Genomic DNA, 15,430 nt, shown 5'->3' on the forward strand with positions numbered 1-15,430 from the left:
GGAGGCAAAATATGCATGGAGGAGTAGCAATGTTTAGTTTAGAGGTGTCGATGCACGACTGTCATGTTGCGAACAAACTTCTCTGAATATTTTGGCCGTCTTCTGCAGTTAAAAAACAAAATGCTTAATAACCACAATCTATATTGTTTTCACAGTTTTATCTACTCCCACAAGGAAAAGCTTAATAAAATCGAAAGACTTCTTTCAAAATAAAAGTATCAGTTTAATTGCAGTATAGTACAGTACAATTGCAGTACATTATTTTCAAGTTCGGTGGGCCGGATTAAAACGTCTAACGGGCCGCATGTGGCCCCTGGCCGTAGTTTGCCCACCCCTGTGCGATAGCCTGCCCGAGCTGTCTTTGGGTGTGACGAAAACATACAATTTCATGAAAATTCAACATACTTAACAGAGATGCTGATTATTAAATGCAGTAATATGTGAAGATCACTACAGACATGTTTCCTTAGTTTTCTCTGACCAATCTAGGTTGGAAAAATGATCACATTGTGGGCTAGTGAATGACGATGACTGGTTAAAGAAATAGTATAAATGCTACTAAAGTTGGGTTTACACAACTGATTCTAAAAGCCCAGGGCAGATTAGATTGACACAGCAACACAGAGAAACTGGAATCTGATTTTACAAAAAAAAAAAAAACTCTAATATAAATACACTGTACATTGCCGCCAGTAAAAATGCTATGAAATGATGAGACTAGATGGTTGGGAATAAATCAGCACCATTCCTGGAACAAATATTCAAATTCAGGTTGTCAATGTAGATCAGAGCTTTTGATAATGTTTAGGCCAACAGCGTAAGCCTTGTTTGCCCCGTTGCGCCACCTCTATTAGAATGTGACTCAGTTAACCGGCAGTGCCTGACAGGACGTGGGGGACAAGGACAAGAAAAAAGTGGGGGTGAGGGGCCGAGGATGGTGTGAGGTGGGGGAGTTTGAGCAGCTGAAGCAAAGCCCGCGTTCTCCATTAATGCAATGAATTGAGAATTGAGTTAATTGAAATAATTTAAATTAAGAGTCCGTGTATTCCTAATTGCAATGGACCGCTGTGGTGTGTTTGGGGCCAGACTGCTTGTTTTAGAGACGGATGCTATTCTCTGCCCTTGGGAAGAATTAGCTTGCAATTATTACTTCTTTTACAGACATCATGAGGACAATTAAAACACATTCATGTGGATTTCACCCCCCAAAAATTACATTTGACCTCTTGTTTTAAAGAGCATTTTCAAAAGCAACTCAATTGTTTGTGAGTTATGACTAATATTTGACTGCAGTGCAGCTTGCAGGCGCGAGTCTGGCGGTCTGTTTTTTTTTTTTTTTGTGAACTGCACAACTCTCTCAGGCCTAATCTTCAGCAGATGTTCTGCAGTACACACACTGGCTTCATCAGCCAAATGTAACAGACCACTCATGACTGCATCAGTGCTGAGATCGCAAACAAATTCTGGAATCAGGCGCACTTTCTGGATCTGTGCACCAGACAATTTCGGAACCCTTTCGACCTATATATGCCTTAAACGGGACTGCATGTGATGCTGGCTATTTGGAAATGAGTTAAAACTCGTTGAAGTCGGCATGTGACACAAGTTGGATCAGTTGCAGTCAGTTTGAGAAGGAAATCCATGACGGCAGACCTAATATCTATTATGATAATGCCGTTCCTGTAGTTAAAGCGACATCAAGATGCCTGGGGATGGTTTTCTCACCTTTGCCTTTAACGTGCTGGTCTATTTTCTTTCTAATCTCCGGCGACAGCTCTTTCTTTTGCTTCCTGTGTTTCATGTTCATGTAGGGTGTTTTCACACCATGTCACTAAACTGTGCAGCGACTGCGTGTCACCCTTCAGATAGGCCAACTGACTGCTTACATGTTTGAAGACTCCCGCGATGCTAATTAGAGGACACACCTTTGCTGAACATGTGCCAACTGTCAAATTCGTTTCCATTATTTTTGTCCAAGCCTGTTTCTTGAGTTTATTTTTTTCAATGAAATCTGTTGAGCCACAATTCAAAAGCAATGTCTGATTTTCATTGGTTATTTTATTATTTAATTTATTTTCCTGAATCGTTACTTTTGGGTTATGCAAGGCAAGGAAGCCTTATTTATAGAACACATTCCATGCACAAGACAACTCAATGTGCTTCACACAAGCAGAGACACAACACCTTGGCACATTTTCAAACACAAGCGCTAAACAACATTCAGAAGCACAGCAAAAAAAAAACAAAAGTAGCTAACCAAAATTACTAAAACTAATGTACAATGATAATAATAAAACATTAACTGAATATTTTAAAATAGTTAGAGCATTTTACAAGTAAAAAAGGAAAAGTAGTTATTTTTTTAATTACTAAAAGAGGAAATTTATGCAAAAACATGACGAGAAGACCTTAATCAAAGGTAAGGGGGAAAAAAAGCAAAGCTTATAACCTGCGTTTGAAATCATTTGCACTCTGGGCTGACTTCACTTCGTTTGGCGTCTTATTCCATTTGCGTGCAGCATAACAACAAAATGCTGCTTCCCTTGTGTACTTGGAAGTCTGGAATCTCAAGTCAGCAGATATCAGAGCTTTACTGGGCAGAAGTCGAATTTGACAAATCCAGTGTAAAGCCTTTCGGACGAGAGTGATGTTGTGATCTCAAGAACTCAAGATTCTGAATGAGCTGCAGTTGTTCGATGCTCTTTTCACGGAGTCCAGTAAGTAGACCGTTACAATAATCAAGTCTTCTGCATTCGACAATTTGTGGATGTTTTTCATCTGGTAGAAGGCTGTTTTAGAGATTGATTTGATATGATTGCTGAAAGTCAGGCCTGAATCTATTAGCACCCTGTGATTTCGGTCTCATTTTTTTTTTTTGTTTCTAAAGACAGTGGCTCCAGGTGTTTTCTAATAGCAATCCTCTTTTCATTCTTGCCGAAAACCATTACCTCCATTTTGTTTTAGAATTTTTGGTTCATTCAGTTGTTATTTTGCTCTCGACAGTGTGACATCATGTTAATGCAGCGCCTGTCATTTGAGGACAATTCTAGCATTTTTTTGTTGGCTGTTCCTCATCACACGGATGTTCTCAAAGGCGACAAACTGCAATTTTAAGTGGGAGTAGTTGTGCTCATTATTCTAAAATCCAGAGCTGTAACTGACTGGTGACCACATTTACCTCATAGTTCAGAGGTCATGGGTTTGATTCTGGGCTATGGCCTCCATGTGCAGTTTGCATGTTTCCAATTGTCTGTACGTGTAAATGAGCGTGTGAATGGTGACCTCCAATTGGAGGAGCACCAGGTCTCGGGGTACCCTGCTTCTCAATCCAAGTCAGCTTGGGTCCAGAACACCCATGACCCAAGTGAAGATGAGCGGTTCGGAGAATGGGTGGTATATATATTTTTTTGCTGTTTAAACTTCATGTTCTAGTTGATGTGAAGAGAATCTATGTGGAGCCAATATATTTTGGGGAAAAATGTCAACATAAAGTACAAAAGCTGTGTGCGTGCGCGTGTGTGGGGACAAGCCTTTGGGGCCACTAGCAGCGATGGTTACATTTCACGTCATCTAAAATCTACTTCATTCAGCAGCTGTCATCCAGGTTCACTGTGTGCACTGTTGCATGTCTTTCCTACAAAATGACATTTCTTTTGTGTTTTTGCTTGGGAAGTAGTAAGTAAATTGTTTCCTTCAAACTGCTGGCTTGTGGGGAGGGTCTGTTGTGTTTGAGGAGTTTGCTGGAGTCAGGATGGCTGTCATGACCGTTATTTATAAACACAGTAAAGGAGATACGACTACTACTTCAACTCTGGGAGGAAATACAAAGTATGGATTTTTGAGATGCATTGAGGGAATGCAAGGAATTGTCAAGCCGAACAGCCGAATCTTGCTTGTATGAGTTTTCTTCGGATACTCTGGCTTTATATTCTAAAGACATGCAATGTTAAAAACTGAAAATTATCCATGGGCGTGACTTAGGAATGTAACAATCCACCAAACTAACAATTTCATTAGTAACTACTAGGGCTACGCAATATATGGAAAAAATTCTCGATATTGCGTTATTGGCCCTTGCAAATATGCATATTGCAAAGACATGCAAGTTTCTTTTGGTATTGCGTGCTTTTATCTGAATTCTTAACTGTGCAACGCCATCCAATAGTTGAACATTATCTAGTGTACTGTATTTTATAGACAATAAATCACACTTTTTTTATCATAGGTTGGTTAAACAACGTGCTACGGATGAGTCTTGTCAACAGTGCAGCGGTACGTCTCCACGCTCCGGTATGAATAGAAAGGACTTTCGAGGACGACCTTCTTGGTGCTTCCGCTTCGTGCAACGCAACCGCTGCCTCGATCACAATGTCCCAAAAGCTTTCTGTTCATGTTTAATTTTCAAGTCGCTAATTAACCTTCATCGTGCTAGCATATCTTCCACCTATTCAGCCTGTTCTGTCTTTTCTTTCATGCACCACTTAAATTCATTTCAGGATAGTGTCTTTGAAGGTGCATTAACACGACTTTGGGAAGTCTTTTGAAGCACTTATGAAGAGTTGTTTGAATTTTTGTCTGCTATGTGATTTCCACCTCTGTTCTCATTCAACTGGGTAGATGAAATCTTCCCATCCGGCTGACCTAAATGAGATTGGAGCGTCCATAATTTCAGGCTTATTAGATATATTAATGTTTCCCGCTCTTGCGTTGTTGAATTAGCCTCCGCAGTAGACCCAGTTTTTGCGGACTCTGGTCAAATAACCGTCGCTGTGAAAAGTAGTCACTTTACATGGTGTTGTGGGAGGAAGGATAATGTTGGTGCTGTCATGCTGTAATTAATCGCAAAAAAAAAAAAAATCTGTATTGAATACTTGAATACTACGATTTTTTGTGAAGCTGGTAACAGGTATTTAATTGAATATTACACCATACGGAAAGCGCTTTGTTACAGCTCCTGCTGTTGTGAAATGCGCTCTATAAATACAGTTGTATTGCATAATATCTTGTAATTACCGTAAAATCATCAAATATTGTGTATTTGTGTGTATATTGTGGATTTAAATCACCGACTGTTCTAATAGCTTTTTTTTTTATCCTTGAATACAATCTACATGGAGTCATCTTTGCAGGAAATTTTCTTGGAAACAATTCTCATAACTTGTACATTTAGTTCTGCCCGCAAGCACCACACTCCAGCAGTGTTGCTTTGCAAGGCCCAGTGGTAACTTGAGCAGGGTGTTTACACTAGGTGTGTACACCCATTATGGTACCGTATTTGAATTTGGCTTTGTATGCATTTTTTTTAGGTAAAAAAACTGAGTAAAATATTTAATTGTGTTAATTTTTTTTTAAATTAATCTCAAGTTAACGCTTTAATTTTGACAGCCCTAAATTTTTTTGGGGCATTGTGAGCTTACATGGTGATATCTGTATATCTGAAGCACAAACTCTGGCAGGTGGAAGCGGCATGTCATGATATTGCCTTTTCGAAGCCAACAGATTAACTGTTTGAAAAATCATATTTAACAATAAATCTGAATTGGACATCACACCCTGGAGTGTGAACGTCGCTTCAGTGCTGTGCTGGTCATTTATTTTTATTTAATTTTTTTATGTATCCTTAGAGGCTTTATGTAAATGGTTGTCTATATACGCATATGTGATTTGTGATTGATTGGTTCTTGCAGCTGGGATAGAGCAAAATAATGAGGAAAAGGGGATTATAGAAAATTGATGGATGGTACAAAATAAAACAAAATCAGCATAGACAAACTTTGTCAAAGCACTTGTGATTGTCGCCTTCGACCTCTTCTTTAAATAAATGTAGTTGTGTAGGTTAAAAACATGAAGCAAAAATGATTAAATCAATTTCCAAAATACAATGTCGAAGCCATGTTTTAAAACATTCACTGACGAGCCAATACTGCCGCATAGAACACTGAACACAGTCATCTGGTGCAGTTGCATGTCTGAATGTTTCGTGTCTACGAGGTCTTGTATCAAAAAATTTCGACAAACGAATCTGACAAATAGAAATGGTTGCGGTAAATGGCACATTTTTGGTGGTTGAAAGGTGGTAAATTGGTTATAATTGAGGCTTCCTCTTCTCCTCGCTGCATTCAAGATCTGTAATCACCTTCCTTCAAAGGCTTTTTAACATAACCTGCTCATCTTTTTTTGGATGCTCACCAATCCTGCTGCCTGCACTTATGATAAGTGGCATCGGGCTGGAATGGAAATGCGGTAAAACGCTTTGCTGTCTGCCGATATCCATAAGGAATACAAGTTGGGAGCGTTCCTAATGTTGAGCGCTTAAAGCACGTCTCAAGGCCGTGTTCACTATTTCAGCGATTACGTTCAGAGGTCTCGTACGCCACAGAGCGACTGCTGGGATTAACTCCAATTACCTTGTCAAGCTTGCGCTTGGCTTGAATTGCACAGTACTTTAGCTGACTGCTTGAAGTGCTTTGATAGGCTGAAGTTTGCATTAATCGCGTGTGCTTCATTCCCAAGAAAGCTGAAGGTCACAAGGCCTTACTGTGACAATGAGGTTTTAATCCAACACAGTAGTAACGTTAAAACACACATTGACCCGTGTTGTTCTGTCCTTGAATTCTGACTGAAATTATAGATATATATACTCATAGATATTCTTTTGGGGGTAACATTACTCCATTTAATGTACTACAAATGAAATATTGAACTGTTATAATACGACCATTTTCCTCCTGCTGGACTCCATATTGATCCAATTCCTGTGAGTGTGCGTGACTTCAGATTTGTGCGGTGCCAACCAGACAGACTGTGTGACAGCCGCGGCTCGCTTCAAACAAAGATGTGCTTTTTGAACATGAATGCAGTTTGACACCAGTCCAAATTGTGAGAGAGAGACATTTCAACTGGATCTCGTCTCGAATGTCATCAAATACCAGACTTGATTTCGATTTATTATTATATATATGTTTTAAATCACTGAAAACACCTCATGGCAGCAATCAGCAGAGGCGTTGCTGAATCAGTCTCAAAACATGTTTTTGATCATCCGAATGGTGAATTGAAAATGTCTGCTTAAACATTTGGCTCCACGTGTGATAGTTAAAGATGGAGCCACATTGCTCGTATTGAATAATTTTTACTTGATGGTGAATCTAATATTTATTGTTGATGAAAAAAAATAATTATGTGAAGATTGTTATTCTGGAAACTTTAAGACAAATATTTAAAAAAAAAAAACAATTAGCTGGATTTGTGTTCAAGTTGGCGTTCATAAATTATTTTCTTTAGTTACATGGAGTTCATTGTGGATAGTTTGGCTTTCAATCACTTCACTGTGACTTATTGGTTAATTAATATACTGTGAAGTCTTGTTATAAACTTTTACAATATTATCCTCGCTTGAATAGCTACAGTGAAATTCCCACACGTACTTTGAAATAGGACAATAATGTTTGTGTATTTGAATTTTCAGTGAAAATGCAAAAGAGGCTAACAAGCTCAGATATTTATAACTCGATAGCTGCATAATTTCTGCTCCACTAATATCATCCACTCCCTTTTTGCCCAAAGCCAACCAACGTTTGTTCTGCTTTCTTCAGTCTCGTTTCAAACTTGCTCTCTCCCTCCCATGCTGCTCTTATTCTTCCCCCGGAGTTGATCTGCTCACCCCATCGTCCCCCTTTCGCACTCGGGCTTTTTCAACCTCTCGCTCTTTTTATTCTGTGATTTAGGTCAGCGGTTGAGTAAAAGACGACACACATCTGGCCTATAAAGCGCTCTGTCCTCCTCCCCGCCCTTCCCCTTCATTTAAAGCAGTCAATTCTGGGTGTGTTGACTTTGGAGCACGTTGTGTGTCTGCTGGATGACAACCACCAGTCTCTGTTGGCGCTGCCATCTTTATCTCCTGCTTGCTTTTATCTTTATGATTACAGGTGCAATTCCCAGCTTTAAAAAAAAAAAAAAATTCTAATATGAAGTCCGGCTTCGTGACTGAAAGTTATATTAACTAATTTCTTCATGTAGTTAAAAAGGCAAACACAAATCTGTTCCAGGATGCTGGTTGACTTTTCAAACAATTCCTTCCAGCGCAAATGTACATTTGATTAAGCCAGAGTGGGTGTGGGTGGCCTGGTGGGGCATGTGGTTAGTACATCTGCCTTGCATTGGAAAAAAAAACCAAATTCGGTTTTGAATTTCTGCTGGGCCTTTTAGAGTAGACTTTGCATGTTACATGATTATCCTTGCAATTAGTTTTTTTTCCTTTTACTATTTTTTCACATAATCAATTTGAAGTCATAAGTAATGGAAATTGTGACAACCATGTGTTTGAGTACACAACAAAAGTCCATTTTCTAGACAATATATGGTTAAAAAAAAGTATTTCTGTAAATGGAGAAGAAATATTGCAATTTTGGCACCGATTTTCAGCCAACAATAAAAATATTTTACATTCGCCAACTTACACAAGATACTCATGAAACCACCACGTCCAAGGAAAAGTAACCAATCAGTTACTGAGGGTGTAACTTGCGAGGTGTCAATCATTTGTGCTCCCTTGCACAACCCGGTGGCCTTATGCTAACTTGTTTGTTACCTTGTTACTTCAAAGAAGTATTAAAATTGTTGTTTATAATGGAGTGTCACTAAAACATAATTTTATCGGTTTGATGTTTTATTTTATTTTATTTTTTTGCAAGGCTGCAACAGTGGGCCAGTAATTATGGGGCAATCACGCCTTCTGTCTCTGATTGGTTGTTTTTCCTTGGGCACGGTGGTTTCCCGCTTATCAGATTAGACGCACAAAATGGGGCCAGGGATGCTCTTGTGTTCATAAATCGTTTTAATCACGTATTTCTGTCAGTTCATTTATACTTGAGTTTTTATAAAAATAACTTTTTTTTTTTAATTTGCAACCTCCCATTTATACCCATGCATTAGTCAGTGAAATGTTAAATACAATTTTAAAATACCAAATGATGACAAAAGTAAGAACAACTAACTATAAATATAAATATTTTTCATGCGGGCTAATCCAGGAGTCAATTTACTAAGAAACAAAGTAAAACGTATTCACTTTTGCATTAGAAAGATATTTGGAAGACATGATTCCGTTTAATTCTGTTTGCAGGCACGCCCTCCAATCTAATTCTAATCAAGAGACCACAAGGAAAAGCACGGAACTACTCATTGACATGTTCTACAGGGCAAGTTTAATCACATAATCTCAAATCTCCCAAATAATTAATGACATCATCTCAGGCGAAGCTGTTACACTGTGAGCCAATTGGACGCCAGTAGTAATGAGCGAAAGGGAGGGAGGGAGTCAGAGAGGGACATGGTGAACAAAGAGGGTGTCACTGTGTTTAAAAAAAAAAAAAAAAAGCAGAGATGATGAAAAGACACAATTTGGAGGGATGGAAAAGCGAGGGAAGTGTTACATATATGTTCCATCATATAAAGGCTCAATGCTCCCTTGACTGAGATTTTTCTAAGCTTTTCCTGAAACGGAACACCAGGCAAAAAAAAAAAGAGCAGAAATAGGCAAGAAAGTAAATATTGCTGCGATAAACCCAAATTTAAAGTAGCTCATGAGATCTCAATTTCAGTGTTTGTTTTGCAGCACAACCTTGAAACAGTTTTATTCCTTATTTCTGATGGGAACACAAAAAAGGTTGACATTATATTGTGGTCCACCTTAGAGAATCCACAATGTTCGTTTAAATGAGACAAACAAGAACATAAAATTGCATCCTTTAAGGTTTTTTTTTCTATCATACTAAAGCAATAACCTAAAAGGAACTAATCCAAATGGATGAAGAGGAGATCCAAAAAAAGGAGTGACATACTGAAAGAACTCCATCCGTCAGGTGAACACTTCATAGATTAAACAGTTCGTTCGACTTCCTAACTTCACGTCTTTCCCCTCCATCATTCTTTCGAGGTGAAGCCAAGGCTCTTTATTCACACGCTTCCAATTTAGACTATCTCGGCACGCGCCGTCCTCCTGCTGACGCCATATGTCGCCCTCACACTGAGTGGCTGCATGGAGAGAGGAGTCGAGGTTGGGAGGGGTGGGTGCGGGTGGGCTTTTCCTAGCAAGTGGTTCTTCTGTCATTGACTGCTCCTCTGAATGGAAAGGGAGGGGTGTCTGACACACACACGCACACACACAGTGTGTTTGAATATGCATCGCTTAAAAGTGGACAGATGAGCAGCAAGCCAATGACCACCTGCTGGCCTGCCGCTCACCATCTCCCGAAGGCTTTTCGGGGTGGGTGTCAAGAGGGGGGTATCAGGGTTACAGGCAGCCTGTGGCAGTTTGTGCCTTCACATCCCCCCCCCCATCATTCAGGCCCTCCCGTAAAGCCCCACCCGCCACCTTGCGGGATCGTGCAACAGAGGGGCAATTAGAGGGGGTTACTATATGCATGCACAGGGGCACTTTATGAAGACATAAGAGGATGTGTGTGTGTGTGTGTGGGGGGGGTGCTTTTTGCTCGGGCATCTTCCTCACACCCTTCGTATTCTTCTTCTATGGGTGGGTGCTGTCGGCTAATCCCAGTTGATTTTGGATTAAAAGGCAGACTATACCCTGAACTGGTCACCAGCCGGTCACGGGGGCACATACAGACACCGCCACTGAGTAGGAAACAATGTCACGCTGCCCGCATACAAGTTGAGTGTACCACTACATTATCAGTGACTCATCTTCTATCTTTCTATCTAACTTTAACACGCATTCACACGCACAGCAGTGGCCATCATCCGCCAGATCCAGTGCGCCCCCTAAACACTCACGTACGCACCCGCACACACATACTCTTGCTCTTTCTCTGTTACCATGGAGACCAACACTGACAGAACACACACAGGCCCATGCCTGCGAGGCTCAAGACAACAAGGAGACTTCCTGTATCAAGAGTCAGCCAGTTATTGATTTTCTCAGTGTACAAGTCCATATGAGTAGACGCGCACGTGCACACCTACACTTACATGCATGCACTCGCTCACAAAGGCACACACGCACACGCACGTGCATGTGCACTGAGCGCATCCTTTACCTAAAAAAAAAAGCATCCACTACTGTCTTTTCTTCAATCAATCAGCAGCCCCTTTGGCTACAGCGATTGAAAATAAAAGCGACCTGTGACTGGAGGGCCCTTGGATTCAATTCCCTCAATTTCCATAGAGACTGACAGCTACGATGACGCAACTGCTTTTGCGTGGGGTCAGCTAATTCTACCACAATCAGCCCGAGTTCTGGGACGCTGTCAATCTGTTCTTCTCTCACACATGAATCCTAAAATGAACATCTCCACTTGAGGTAGAACTACTCTTCCATTCCAAAATTGGCAATTCATCCTTTTGCCACTGAGCACTTGGATGAGTCTCTTACTGTCAGGTTTAGATGCTATTGCTTTGATTTTTTTATTCTGATCCTCAACCCTCACTAGTAAACGCTGAAGGCGGCAGATCAGGACTCCATCTGAATTGGACACCCTCTGTGGGTTTTGCTGATCTTAGAACTTCTGCTCAGATTTAATGACTATGGGCAGCTGTAGTGGAGTCCAATGTCCACTGAGAACAAGTTTGATCTGCAGCAGGCAATGAAAAACAAGTTCCTACTCTGATTGTACAGGGACCCAATGGTCCGTAGCACCGAACTCTGGAACCGATATTCTTAGAGCAACCCCCACAGAATACCTAGAGGGACCCGGTTGAATGTCTTTCTAAGTCAGCGAAGCAAATGTGGACCAGTATGAAATTCTCGGACAACCTTTAACACCCTTGAAGAGGTGTGGAGCAGGTCCGTGATCAGGTTTGAAACCCACATTGCACATCAGGAATGGCGTGATCCCTTACAGGGAGTGACTCAAGGTGACTATCAGTTTCTCTTTGTGTCTGTGGGTCTCAGATAATGATTTCAGTTTTTTCTGAGTTTAGCTGAAAGGAAATTGTTCTAGATCCACAAACTATTTTCTTTCTGTTGACAGAGTAAATCTATCTCCAAGCCCATGTTCATCTGCCCTGAATTACAGTTAGATGTGAGTGTTGTCTTTACAACTGTGATAGGTCACTTTATAGGTGAATATTAGCTGGTCTAAAGGAAGCATGTACAAATTGAACAATAGGGGTCCCAGGATTGACCCCTGGGGAACCCCTCAGCTCATAAAAATTTGGTCCGAGGTGCAGTCACCAATTTCAACAAAGTTTGTCGTGTCCTTGAGATTTATTAGGATGAGGCATTTTATTTTACATTGGAATAATCTTACATCACACCACCGTACAATAGGTTATTAATTTGTACTTATTATTTATCTGAAGAGCTTTTTAATTGTTCTGTCACTACACATCACTATTGATACTCAGAAAAAGGGATGCTTGTCTTGAAATTGGGTTAAATTTGAGGATGAATCTAAAATGCACTGTAACAGATTACAGAGGAATCAAAATGTTAACCTTCTCAAAAGGTGAATACACATGTCCAACTGTTCCATTTCATGTTCCGTGTTTCAGAACTTTTTGCAATTCGCTGTTTTCTAACAACGATCTGAATGTAAAATTGACAACGGACATTTTATCCATAATAATGTCAAAGTTTATCCGCTTCCATATGTGGTTGAATCTTGCAATTTCTTTGCATCTCTGTTGTAACCTGCTGATGACATTCTGCAACACCATCTGCTCAGCAGCCGCTTCCTTTGGGCAACATCCTCTTTGAAGCCAGCCAGTGTCAAGATACTGTTGATGAATCTTTAGTTACATCTTGGTCTCATAAATTAAATTATGAGCATTATGACAAAGACCACGGAATGTGTCAATACTAGTGCTGTCAAGGGATTCATTTTTTTTTTAAATAATCGCAAAAAATTCATTATTTTTTTTCTACTACTATTTTTTTGTGAAGCTTTTAATGGGAATTTACCTCAATAATATCTTGTAATTAATGTAAAATGAACAAATATGAAGTGTATTTTAAATCAAAGACTCTTTTAATAGATGACTTTGATCATTTGATCCTCTAAATGGAGTTATTTTTACAGGAATTGTTCTTGAAAACAATTCTCGAAACTTATCATTTAGTTATAAGCACCACACTCCAGCAGTGTTGGTTTGCAAGGCCCAGTGCTAACTTGAGCAACGTGTTTTGTTCTGAGATGATGTGCTGAAGATGTACAGCTGATATTTGAATTTGGCTTTAAAAACTATGCAATTTATTTTTTAAGTAAATAATACTGAGTTAACTGAATGGAAATATTTTTATCATTGGAGCCAGAGGCCTTCTCTCTCTGTGTCACCATGCCTTCACGATCCCCTGCCCCGCTTAAAATCCATGTACGCTTCTTGTCCCAGACTCCCATGCAACGTAGAAGAGACAGATGTGTTAACAATGACCGAACCACGTCATCTAAAGCCTTGAGATATTCTGGGTGTACTATTATACATATTATACGACTACTATTCTTGTCAGATCACCAGTCATTAAGAGATGAAAAGTTTCCAGATTAATAATCTCTTCTTTTCAAAAGTGCACCAATAAATGATTGCAGTGCCGACTGCCGCTGATCGGATCAGCGGCAGGCGGCAGACGGGATACAGCTGCACCACATAACCTCGACTAGACTAGAATAAGATTTTCTCTTTAGATTATGACCGTCACTCACAATCATAAAATAGTTTGCTCGCTGAACTGAAGTTCATAATTCATGATAAGATTTTAGAATGAAAATGTTGATTCCTCCTTTGAAATAATAAAGTAGGAGAAAACAACAGTGGAAAAAATATGAGAAAGGTCTTGATAGTCAGATTATCTATGGCGATAAATGAATGCGAAGTATCCATTTTGAAGTTAACTTTTGTCTCATTTTCTGTTCTTTGTCTCCGCCCCCTTCTCCCGTCTCCTACAATCCAAGCCCCACGGGGACTTCTCCTGACTGTCAGTCAGTCACTTTCGTTTAGTGTTTGTAGTCCGCGGAGTCTCTCTGATCCATTATAAATGGCTCGAAGGGGCACAACATAGTCTCAATGCTGTCACTCAGCACCTCCTTTTAGAGTCTCCTACTTGTTATCCTGACCAGGTTCTCAGAGTGGAAATTAAGATCGACATGAAACATTTACTCTGTGTCATAAACACTTTGTGTGTCATTGAATAATTTAAATGAACCTGTTCTCACGAAGCATTTTGGATGATTTCACTGTCCAATGGGGAAAAAGCAGAATGTCCAAAAACTTTATTTTAAGGACCTGGCCATCGCTTCATTTCCTTTATTGTTATTATTCTCAGGCCAAAATGTTTTTGGAGGGATTTCTCATTGTCAAAAACTCACAGATTTTAATTCAAGCTAGTTACAACTTTTTATATTTAAAAAAATTAATTCATTAAAAACGGCGAGAGAGAGAAATACCAAGTGCAATTTTTACTTAATCGTGCGCTTACATTTTTTGGCAGTTTCCTACTAAATTCTCTGGAAAGATTTTAAAGCAGAATGCGTGTCTCTTGCATTTCCATATTTTCTTTTTCTTTTCTTTTTTTAAATTACCGATAGTTACCTCTCCAATTAATTAAATGTCTATATTCCACAGTTGCAGTAAAATTACCTCATGGCAGAAATGTTCTCTGGTGATGGAATATTTTCTCCATAATGAACCAAAGGTTAAGACTTTCAAGGGCAAGATGAATTAAGCTTTTCAATTTCTGTATCATGAAGCATGCAGATACTTTTTTAATGGAAGAAATGATGATCCTTTATTACAGAGTGACTGGAATTTTTGTCTAGAATAGTTTTCAAAATATTTCTCCGTTTGACAGAGAAAAGTGTCTTGCTTGGGATGCCAACATCCTGTTTTTTTTTAGTTTTTTTATTTTATTTATTTATTAATTTTTTTATGAAACAGTGTACTACCAAAGAGGTAACGATACGATGTAAAGCTCAATGATGGCCACCATCGAACTGGGAATTAAACTTTATGCAACAAGGAGTTTGTCCGCTCAGCACAACATAGCTAATACAAATACTGATTATGATTTTGAATGAATGAATGTTTATTTTGAACACTGAGAAGAAAATTGTAATAATACTAATAATTACAATAACAATAAAATATTTAAAAGAAAACAACAACAACAAGCCAAAATAGCCAAAGTGCACCCAACAAAGTTTTCCATGCTCAAAAGGGAGTGGGAAGAAGTCTAGATTTATTGAATCCCGTCCCCTTTGCCATTTTTCCCCAATTGATGTCTATTCCTCATCAATGATGAATGTAATACTATAATAGTAATATTGATGATGAACCACAACATAGAGATAATATTAACTAATACATACTTAACAAATATATACCATCATTATAAATCCACATAGAAAAGATTTCCTTCAACATTCCAATGACTGAAATATTTTCAAACGACATAACCCAGTCAAAACTGTTGACT

Source organism: Idiotropiscis lumnitzeri, chromosome 3 (genome assembly GCF_059441095.1).
Source record: "Idiotropiscis lumnitzeri isolate Australia: NSW breed Sydney's pygmy pipehorse chromosome 3, RoL_Ilum_1.0, whole genome shotgun sequence".
NCBI lineage: Eukaryota > Metazoa > Chordata > Actinopteri > Syngnathiformes > Syngnathidae > Idiotropiscis > Idiotropiscis lumnitzeri.